The sequence below is a fragment of the Loxodonta africana genome, chromosome 13 (assembly GCF_030014295.1).
Source record: "Loxodonta africana isolate mLoxAfr1 chromosome 13, mLoxAfr1.hap2, whole genome shotgun sequence".
In the NCBI taxonomy this organism is placed as follows: Eukaryota; Metazoa; Chordata; class Mammalia; order Proboscidea; family Elephantidae; genus Loxodonta; species Loxodonta africana.
This window is the reverse complement of record NC_087354.1, coordinates 93081218-93093308: the sequence shown is the minus strand read 5'-3', so window position 1 is coordinate 93093308 and position 12091 is coordinate 93081218.

Below are 12091 nucleotides of genomic sequence, written 5' to 3'. Positions count from 1 at the left end.
GCCTTTTTAAATGTACTAAGACATTTTTTGTGTCCTAATGTATGATATGTCTTGGAGAATAATTCATATGCACCAGAAAATGTATATTGTGTTGTTATTGGGTGAGTATTCTATATATGTCTGTTAGGTCTAGTTGGTTTAGGACCAAAACCAAACCCACTACTTTTGAGGGAGGCAGAGAATCAATGAATAATATCATACAACTGTCTTTTTCTTTCATACACATTTTTTAAATTGATTCTTAAAGAAGTGTGTGTAAAAATTTTGAGTTTATTTGTTGAAAACAGATGTTTGTGTTCTTCTGCCTAAGAATTTAGAGGCTGCTTTATTTTTCAGTGAAGAAACATACTGTTGAATTTTTTTTTGCTCTCTGAAGTTTGTGTCTCTTAAGATGGGATTACCTAGTATCAGTTATGGTTATTTTAGTTACATGAGACAGAAGGCACAACTTAAATTGGCTTAATCAGAAAGAAATGTAGTAAAATGTTGGCTTATGTAACTAAAAACCCCAAGGCAGCTTGATCTAGAGGCTCTAGTGATGTCAACGGGACTTTGTTTTTCTCTATGTAGTAGCAAGTGGGCTATCAGCAATGTCAGGTCTACATACTCCAAGGACCAAAAAAATCCAAACCCGTTATTGTAATGTTGATTCTGACTCATGGTAACCCCATGTGTTACAGATTTGAACTGCTGTATAAAGTTTCTTGACTGTAATCACAGACCTTTCTTCTGTGATGCTGGTGGATGGATTTAAATTATCAGCCTTTAGGTTAGTGGACAAGAGTAAACTGTTGGTGCCACTTAAAGGACAAGAAGAGGGTAAAAGAGAACGTGCTTTTAGAGAACTTGCTTTTCTTTCAGTAAATCTACACGCATCGCAGTATTTTTTCTGATGAATCTGATTTTGTCATGTGGCCATCTTAAGTTAATCATTGTGCCTAGGGAAATGTTGTATTTGTCCAAGTCCAGGTCACATACCACTCCTGCTGGGTGAAGAAAGCATGGGCCATCCTTTCCAATTCACATCGGCGGATGATGAACAGTAGTTGTTCTTCAAATAAAATTCTGCAACCTCTTATCAAAGGAAGGGAAAATGAAAGCAGCATGGCAAAACAACAAAGTTACACTACAGTGTTTCAGTAGGTCAAATATTTTACAAGGAATGTAGAATCCCTACAGATGTCAGAAGTGGCTTTAGGGCAGAATCAACAACAACAACAAAAAAGCATGTCTAATACTGAATTTTATGATAAAGTATTTGAAAACACTGGTTTTTAACCAATCCATACTTTTTATAATATGATTTTTGTGGTTTAGCCGTATGAACATGATACTTGATAAAAAATAAGATAATCAATAATTATAATCACCGACAGTAAAAATAAATACTGAAACCTACAATATAGAAGAATGAGAAATTCTACATTGATCTAAGCATCTGGTCTATCCTCCAGGCCAGTGATTCCTTCTGCCCATTAATACTAAGGGTGTTATTATGTGGAGACACTGAATGGCTGAAGTCCTGGGCATCACTTTTTCTACAAGACCTCTTAACAGTGTAGCCCCCATGTCAGTAAACTTCATAAGTTCTCAGGATCACTGGTTACAGTCTCTCCTGGCACTGTGGGAAATGTCTGAAATATGGAATTGTTCTCACCCTTTACCCAAGAATATTGCAGAAGTTTTGTTTGTAGGAAAATAATAAAAACATGCCACAAATTGTTAGTAGAAAAGCAAATGGAAACTGAGAGCCCTCATATCTATGCTTTAGACACTTGATTCTCCCCATTTCAGAATATTTTTTTCCCAGTAGAATAAACATCTGCAGTCTCACTCTCCCTCATTGGCTGCCTTACCTCCTCCCTCACATCCATCACTTTAGTCTTTCTGAATACTCAGGTCTTAGCTTAGATGACTCTTCTTCAAGAAGGACGGTCTTAATTCCTTACACTAATTTTGGTATCTTTTTCACAAGTTCAGGAACTCTGGCACAGTGCTTAAGAGCTCTGCTGCTAACCAAAAGGTCAGTTGTTAGAACCCATCAGCTGCTTTGCAACCCATCAGTCATGTTTACCATAATATTTATAGTATATAGCATAATGAAGACTCTCCGTACGTATTGTCACATAAATGGATTAATGAATTAATAAAATTATACAGCTCCTGCTATTCCAAAGCCCAGGCTCTTTACATCATGCCACTCTGCTTTTAAATACATTTGGATTTAATTTTCATTCTGGTAAAATGCAATCTTTGCTAGGGCCCCACTGGGAATAGCCAATATATTCAATACAGACATTTATATTTTGTTTTCTGCTTAGGCAATGCCTGAATTTTTCTTGGTAATAAATCTATGAGGTTCTTTTTTAAATCCTTGGAGAAAAAGATCAGACAGGAAAGGACACTTTTGGGTAAATAGCACTGGAATATCCAAAGGCAAATTAAATATGTGCTTCATTTTTTTTTTCAGGCAGAAGGTTTCAATATTGACATTTCCTGACAAGTAGAAGATTAAGCCCGATGGAAAATTTCAGAAATTTGATAAAATTCCTAAAACTCATTTTTATGTTTATTATTTGTTTTACTTTTAATTAAATGAGAGGGTGCGATATTTGAATCACTAAAGACTTTGAGTCTGATTTTGAGTATTAGTGTAAAATAAAACGTGCTCTATTTTCTACTTTTTCTATACCAAGGATCATTCTTTTTTTTTTTTAATAATAATAAAAGTCTCAGATACTAGGGTAAGCATTTTACATGCATTGTCTCAAATTCACATTATTCTCTAAGTTAGCTGTTATCCCCCTAGTTTTATAGGTGAGGAAAGTGAGAATTAGATGGGCCAGATAACATAATAAGGGCTGCCTGTCTCCCCAGACTGTACTCTTTCTGGCAGGTCATACTGCCTTACTCTGTGTAACTGGGGTTATGACTTCTTCCCCATCAATTTGATCCTGGAAAGACAATTCCAATGCTGACTCTGCAGCAGGATTGCATATATTGTCCAATCTACTTAAATTGGTTACTGTGCAAAACTGGAGAGAAGCCCTAGCCTTAACCGCTCAATAGAAAATCTATATGTTCCAACAGTATGTCCCCAGGGAAGCAGCAGATCTCTAATTTGGAGCAATCAACACAGCAGGGAGCTTGGCAGGGCTGCTTTGAAGAAATTTACAAGAGTTTCAGTCATTGTAGTTGACAGAAGAACTGAGATTTATTGTGGAAACTAAACATTTCCTTTAAAATCAGTCATTGCATCGACCTAGAGTCAGCAGCTATGTTTCCTTTATTCAGGGCCTGGTTAGTTTACTAACTGGCTAAACAATGTTATTTAGACAGAGACTAGTATTCAACATTCATAAAGCTATGGATAAAAATAGAGTAAATAAAATCATTTCCATGGTAAAACCAGTTTGGCCCAGCAGAGCATATTGAATGAATCAAATTTTCCTAAGTTTGAAAGTGGCCAAGGTGAACTGGTGAAATGCTACCATTGTAATTTGTAACAGATACTTTTTAAAGAGGTTGTCTCTCTTCCTTTTTATAATATTTTGGCTTCCTGCCTGAGGTAAGACCTTGAGGTGGCATGGATCAGGGCCAGCTATGCTCATTTGGTAGCATTGGCTCTCCTGGATTGTCAGTAGCGTTGCTGGACTGGGATACAGTCTCAAAGAGAACCAAATATGTATATGTTTGTAGGACTTTTGAAGAAAGGTGATAAGTAAATAATTTAGTCAAAGGAATATTTAATACCCAACAAACCACCTTTATCCCAAAGGTAGAAAAATGATATTTCCTTTAGTTTTATTTCACTAGAAAAATTCTCTTTATTATTATTATTTCCTTTATAATGCCTTAATCTGAGGTAGCCCTCTCTGGTTTAAGACAAACTTCCTGGCTAACCACCCATCCCCATCCCACTTTCCTATGACATTCTCTTCCCCTGAGATTCTGCCTGCCTGACTTGCTTTTCCATTTGATGCCTTTGTGCCTCTTCATATGAATTTTAATGAGTCATAGTGACTGCCTGCATCAACACTTCAACATGCAGCTGACTTCATAATTATAAGGGCACCAACTTTCTCCACATCATGGAATATTATGGTTAGAATGTAATGCTAATGAGGCCAAGTGTGCTTATCCTTTTGTAGGTCAATGAGTATAACCAAGAGAAATCATCCATTCTAACGGTGTTGTTAAGGATTATAGCTCTGACCCCAGGGATGAAACATGTCATTGCATATAAGGTGAGACAAAGATGGCCACTTTTTCCCTGATATTAATTCTCCATTTCCACCACAGAAAGAGGCTATGGATTCCCTAAGTAACACCTAGGAAAGACCATAGGACAAAATTTTCTAGACTACCTTACAGGGAAGTGTGTCCAAAGCTATACTTGAGAGATGACAGGTGATAGCCTGGAAGGAGCCCTGGTCCCTGAAGTCCCCGTACAGGAAACCCTAGCCCTGCACTGCCTATGTCTAGACTTCTCTGTGAGAAAGAAATAAACTTCTGTCTTTTTTAAACCACTGTTATTCTGCTGTTCTTTGTTACTCAACAGAGAATCAGTCCTAACTGATTTATAAGGCAAAAGAGTATGTATGATTCAATTAACTGCTGTTCCTTGTTTTGATGGCTAATTTTATATGTCAACTGGCCTAGGCTATGGTTCCCAGTGGTTTGGCCAAACATTAGTCTAGCTGCTGTTTTGTAATGTAATACAGAGTAATCAGCTTCCATAATATAATCTAATGTGATAATAAGTTGAAAAGGGAGTATCCTTAGAATGATTTCTGCTTCCAGACTATAAATAGACATTTTGCCAGGATAACTATTCACTCCTCTTGCCACCTTACAAGGGTTTTGGGATGCAAGTCTGCAGGAGTCTCCATCCTATTGCCTTACCTAAGGATTTTGGACTTTCCAGGCCCCTACAATCACATGAACTGATTTCTTGAAGTTAATCTCTCTCTTTCACTTCACTGGTTCTGTTTTTTTAGAATATTCTGAAAGATTTGTATTCATAACTTACATTTCCAGAATATTAGTCACAGTGGTGAAAGTAGTTGAGAACAGTAGTCAATAAGTCAGTGTTAAAGATTTATTTTATGACAGTTATTAAATTTAGCAAATCTTAAATTCATTGTTATCTATTAGATTGAATTAAACGAGATCATAAACAATTTACCTGATTAAGTAGCATGCACACAGTGAGTGTTCAATAATTATTATATTCTCTCACTTCTAAAGATATTGTTTTCTTTTGAAAGTTCTTGTTATTAGTTTTTACTATAAATCTTGTTACGTAGTAGCATAGTAGAGACTTGCCATGATCTGAAAGACGCTGCATTGTAAAAGCACTTAGACAATCTAGTTACGCTACTCTCAAATAATTTTGTCCGAATACACAAGTCATTTTATTTCGAGTCTCAAGTTTTTTTCCACTGTGGTAGATTGTTACACTGGTGACCCTCAATGAGTCATGTCTCCTGGCAGCCAGGCTCTTGTGTGGTGGTAGTCCTGTCCAACATTGATTCACTTAGTGATGTGACTTACTTTGTCCAATGGGACGTCCATAAACATGTGGTAAACAGAAGCTTGCTATGTTCTTTTACACTGGAGCTTGTCCTCTTGCAATGCTGTTGCCACAATTTGATGAAGTTTAGACTACACTCCTTGAGGATGAAAGACCACATGGAGAAAAGGATTGAGCTGTCCTAGATATCTCAGCACAGCCCATCCCCCAGGCAACCCCACGACAGCTGCCTAAGTGAGTTTTCAAGAGATCAGTGGAGGACTTCAGGCCAACATGGTGCTGTAGACAGAAGCACCACGCCATCCCTCCACAGCAAAGATTTGAAAAACTAAGTAAAACAAACTTCGGTCCTGGAACCCAAAGTGTCAAATGAAGAGATAAAGAACTCATCCAAGCACAGAATGGAATAAGAAACTGACAGAGAACAGAGAGCGAGGATAGATATGTGGGGAGGTCCCCTATCAGCTAACGCAGCATAGATTAGCCATCTTGCACTCCTGTCAGAGATCGACAGACAAGGAGCATGGGAAAGCAGCTTCACAGAGCTCCCAGCAGAAGATAGAACACCTGGTAGCCAGTGATACATGCTTTCCCACCCCCCCCATCCCCTCCCTGATGCACTACCTCCCAGTTTTCCAGCTTGCAACAGTGGCTCGGCTGGCTGGGAAGTGCAGCATCCATGCCATTTAGATTCACCCTGCCCACATTGGAGATTGGTGGACAGGGAATACAGTTTCACAAAGTTCTCAGCAGGAGACAGAGCACCCAGTAACCAGGGATATATGCTTTCCTAATGCCCACCATTCTCCCCCCTCCCCCACCCAGCCTCCTCTGCTTCCCGCCAGCTGCGATCTCTTAACCAGGAGGTAACTGCTTTGGCCCCGGGCTGCTTGGATTCACCCTGCCCACACTGGCTGGCTCCATGAGTGCCATTTGTCTGTTGTTGATGCTCCTTTTTTCTGTTTCTTTTTGTTTCTTCCGTGCCTCCCACTACCTCCTCCTCCTTTTTCTCAAACACCTGGCTCTGTGTGCCATCTTTGCTTTTCTCAAAAGGTTGTAAAGTGCTGCTTGACTGGGGAACCACTCTTCCAGCCTGTAACACCATGTTGGTGGGCTCCTTGTCTTCATTTCACAGTTCTCGTCTCTATACTTACCTTCTTTTCCTGTCTCCTGAATACCTGGTACTGTGTGACATCTATACGCCCTCTAGCCAGGCTATACTGCACAGACAGGGAGCCACTTCCCTAGTCTTTGCAGCTTCACTGTTGGAACCACTGGGGTTTTTCTTTCCCCCAAATTTTTACCTAGTTATTTTGTTTTGTTTTTCTTCATTTCTCAGTTTCTCACCTCTCCACTCAAACACCAAGCTCCCTTAGCACTCTTATTTTTCTTTGTTTTTGGCTCTGGTTTCCCTCTCCTCTCTCTCCTCTTTCTAATACCCATATTAGCTCCACACATCACAACATTCCCTCTCCTTCCTGCCTACCTGTACCATGTACTGAACATCACACCCCTAAGCAGCACATGCACGGCCTACCAGAACCTGCCCAGAAATGATTCCTGGCCTGCCCTGTTGGTCCTCATGTGCACCACAAAAAACTCGTCCTAGGCCTTCTTGCTTCAGCTGGGCCTGCCCTGTTGCACCATAGCTGAGTGACTTGCCCTGCCATTTGGACAAGGAGGGGGAAAGTATCATGACAACAGACAAGTAAACAACAAAGGTCACTCAACCTGCCTGCTCAGACATAACCAAATAAAACAAAAAAGTAGGACCAAACAAATAGAGCTACAATCAATAAATGAAGAACATAACTACTGAATGTCCCGAAGACAGCAGACAATATCAAAACATAAAAAAAAACTGGAAAGGATTGTTCCCGTAGTCCTCCAGAATAAAACACAAGATAACTTTCCAGCAGAAGAAAAGGCACTAGAACTACCTGATAGGGAATCCAAACTTCTAATAATCAGAACTATCCAAGATTTGAAGCAAAAAGCAGACAAAAATTAGGAAAAAATACATAAATTCATGGAAAAGGCAGACAAATTCATGGGAAATACAGACAAAAAAATGAAAAAACATACCATGCTTACGGGTAGGTAGGCTCAACATTGTGAAAATGACAATTCTACCCCCGCCAAGAAAAACCCAAAGCAATCTATAAATACAATGCAATACCAATCCAAATACCAATAACCTTCTTTAAAGAGGTGGAAAAACTCATCATTAACTTTATATGGAAGGGAAAGAAGCCCTGGATAATAAAGCACTATTGAAGAAGAAAAATAAAGTAGGAGGACTTGCACTACCTGACCACAGAAGCTCCCATACAGCTACTGTAGTCAAAACTGCCTGGTACTGGTACAATGACAGATACATTGACCAATTGAACAGAATTGAGAACCCAAATGTAAATCCATCCATCTACTGTTGCCTATTCCTCGACAAGGGCCCAAAGTCCACCAAATGGTAAAAAAAAAACAAAAAAACAAAAAAAACAGTCTTTTTATCAAATGGTGCTGGCAAAACCGAATATCCATCTATCTCACACCATATACAAACACTAATTTAAAATGGATCAAAGACCTAAATATAAAGCCAAAAACTATGATGTTCATAGAAGAAAAAACAGGATCAATGCTAGAGGCCCTAATACACAGCATTAACAGGATACAATGCATAACAAACAACATACAAACTCCAAAAGATAAGCTGGATAGCTGGGATCTTCTAAAAATTAAACACTTATGCTCATCAAAAGACTTCACCAAAAGAGTAGAAAGAGAACCTACAGACCGGGAAAAATTTTTTTGGCTATTACAAATCAGACAACGGTCTAAACTCTAAAATCTACAAGAAAATCCAACACCCCTACAACAAAAGACAATCCAATTAAAAAATGGGTGAAGGAAATGAACAGACACTTCTTCAAAGAAGACATTCAAGCAGCCAACAGACCAAGAGGAAATGCTAGTGATAACTAGTCATTAGAGAAATGCAAATCAAAACCACAATGAGATATCATCTCACCCTGGCATTACTGACACGAATCAAAAAAACAGGAAATAACGAATGTTGGAGAGGCTGCTAGAAGATCGGAGCTCTTGTGCACTGCTGTTGGGAATGCAAAATGATACAACCATTTTGGAAAACTAGATGGTGCTTACCTGGAAACCTAGAAATAGAAATACCATATGATCCGGCAATCCCACTCCTAGGAATATATCCTAGAGAAATAAGAGTCATCACACGAATAGATATATGCACACCCATGTTCATTGCAGAATTGTTCACAATACCAAAAAGATGGAAACAATCTAGATGCCCATCAGCAGATGAATGGATAACCAAACTGTGGTACATACACACAACGGAGTATTACGCAACAATGAAGAACATTGATGAATCTGTGAAGCATCTCATAACATGAATGAATCTGGAGGGCATTATGCTGAGTGAAATAAGTCAATCACAAAAGGACAAATATTGTATGAGACCACTACTGTAAAAACTCATGAAAAGGTTTACACACAAAAAGAAACAATCTTTGATGGCTACTAGGGAGGGGTGGGGATGGAAAAACACTAAATAGACAATAGATAAGTGGTAACTTTGGTGAAGAGTAAGACAGTACACGATACTGGAGAAGCCAGAACAACTTATACAAGGCAAGGTTATGGAATTTCCATAGATGCATCCAAACTCCCTGTGGGACCAAATTACTGGGCTGAAGGCTATGGGGACCATGGTCTCAGGGAACATCTAGCTCAATTGGAATAACATAGTTTATAAAGAAAATGTTCTACATTCTACTTCGGTGAGTAGCATCTGGGGTCTTAAAAGCCTGTAAGTGGCCATTTTGGATACTCCACTGTTCTCAGTCCCTTCGGGAGCAAGGAAGAATTAAGAAAACTAAAGATACAAGGGAAAGATACATGTGAAAGCTGGACAGTGAATAAGGAAGATCGAAGAAGAATTGATACCTCTGAATTGTGCTGTTGGAGGAGATTATCGAATATACCATGGACTGCCAAAAAAGCGAACAAATCTGTCTTGGAAGAAGTGCAACAAGGATGCTCCTTAGAAGCAAGAATGGTGAGACTGAGTCTTACAATCTTTGGACTTATTGTCAGGAGGGATCAGTCCCTGGAGAAGGACATCATGCTTAGTAAAATACAGGGTAAGCAGAAAAGAGGAAGACCCTCAATGAGATGGATTGACATAGTGGCTGTAACAATGGGCTCAAGCAGAACAATTATTGTGAGGATGGTGCAGGACCTGGCAGTGTTTTTTTCTGTAGTACATAGGGTCACTATGAGTCAGAACTAACTTGACAGCACCTAACAACAACAACACAAGGGAAAGGTTTATCCAAAGGACTAATGGACCACATCTCCCATGGCCTTAACCAGACTGAGTCCAGTACAACTAGATGGTGCCTGACTACCACCACTGACTGCTCTGACAGAGATCACAATAGAGGGTCCTGGACAACAGAGCTGGAAAAAAAAAGTAAAACAAATTTCTAACTCAAAAAGAAAGACCAGACTTGCTGGCCTGACAGAGACTGAAGAAACCCTGAGAGTATGGCCGTCAGACACTCTTTCAGCTCAGTAACGACCTCACTCCTGAGGTTCACCCTTCAGCCAAAGATTGGGCAGGCCCCAAAAAACAAAATGAGACTTAGGGGGCACACCAGTGCGGGGCCAAGGACTAGAAGGCAGGAGGAGAAAGGAAAGCTGGTAATAGGGAACCCAAGTTTGAGGAGGGAGAGTTTTGACATGTGTGGGGTTGTTAATCAATGTCATAAAACAGTATGTGTACTAACTGTTTAATAAGAAACTAGTTTGTTCTGTAAACCTTCATCTAAAGTACAAAAAAAAAAAAGAGATCAGCGGAAGAACCATCCAGAATCATGAAAAACAAGAAATTATTGTGTTTTTTTCACTGAGATTTGGAGTGATTGGTTAGTCAGCAACTGCCAGAAGAATGAACAAATCTGTCTTGGAAGAACTGCAGTGAGAATGCTCCTCAGAAGTGAGGATGGGGAGACTTCATCTAATGTATTTTGGACTTATTATCAGGAGGGACCAGTCCCTGTAGAAGGACATCATGCTTGGTAAAGTAGAGGGTCAGCGAAAAAGAGGAAGACCCTCAACGAGATGGATTAACACAGTGGCTGCAACAATGGGCTCAAGTATAACAGCGATTGTGAGGATGGCACAGGACTGAACAGTGTCTCATTACATCGTACATAGGGTCAATGTGAGCCAGAATCAACTTGAGGGCACCTAACAGCAACAACAGATAACAGACACATCCATGTACACAAAAACTCCTTTTAATTATGCCTGGCGTATTTTTTCTTTCTCTTTTATAGTAAGAGAGAGAATTAAGAAAATAGCTTAGTTAAGCTTTACTTTTCTGCTTATCTTTTGATGTAATCTCAGCAAAAGAAAAAAAAAATTACCCCATCTTTTGTGTCTGACAGCTAGGTCTTAGAGGAAATGATTGACTATCAAAATTGTGCACTGTGCATGGTTTGATCAGGGATGGAAAATTTGGTTAATTGCATTTGGAGCCTATCCACATAATAGTAGTATTTAAATAATAGAAAAAAAGTCATAATAAATTTTAAGTATTTTTAATTTAAATCGCAGGCACTTTAGTTGAAGCTAAAATGCAAGATGACATAGAAGAGAGGGGATGGGGTATAGAGAGAGAAATTGTCACTCTGGCTGTATTTTTGAAAGGAAAGTAACTGAAGAACCAATCACACAACTCACCATTTTGTTATTTTCGAAGTGTTCCTCTGTTTGTTTATTCCTTTAGTGGGTGACTGTGGTTGGAGGCTACTACATATTTCAACCCGGTGGGATTAATAGCAAACCAGACAGAATCATTTGCTCTTTGATCATGATATTCAGGATTCTAGTCCAATGCTTTCTAAATAGCTTTGTCTTCACATGTCTTCTGGGACATCTAGAAACAAAATGTAAACATCCTCACCACCACCAGGTGCTGCTGAGTAAGTTCTGGCTCTTGGTGATCCTATGACTGCCGAGGAAAACTATTCCCTAGGGCTTTCAAGGCTGCGGCCTTTCAGAAGCAAATCACCAGGCCTTTCTTCTGAGGTACCTCTGGGTGGGTTTGAACCACTAATCTTTTGGTTAGTAGTCCAATTATTTGTGCCGCCCATGGACTCCTATACTTATATATAGTAGTGTCATATGATATAATTTCAAAATCCTCATAGCTTCTAGAAACCCATTGCCATCAAGTCCACTCTGACTCATAGGGACCATACAGGTCAGAGTAGAACCGCCTCAGAGGGTTTCTGAGGAGTGGTTAGTAGATTCAAACTGCCCATCTTTTGGTTAGCAGCCAGACACACAACCGCTGCACCACCAGGGCTCCTACTGCAGCTAAATGCCCTGAATAACTCAAAACAAATGAATTCACTCTTAGGCAACATATTTCCTCTTGATTCAGGCTAGTGATGGCTTCAACACTTTTATAGTAAGGTGTGTATTTTATTATAATTTTCTTCTTAG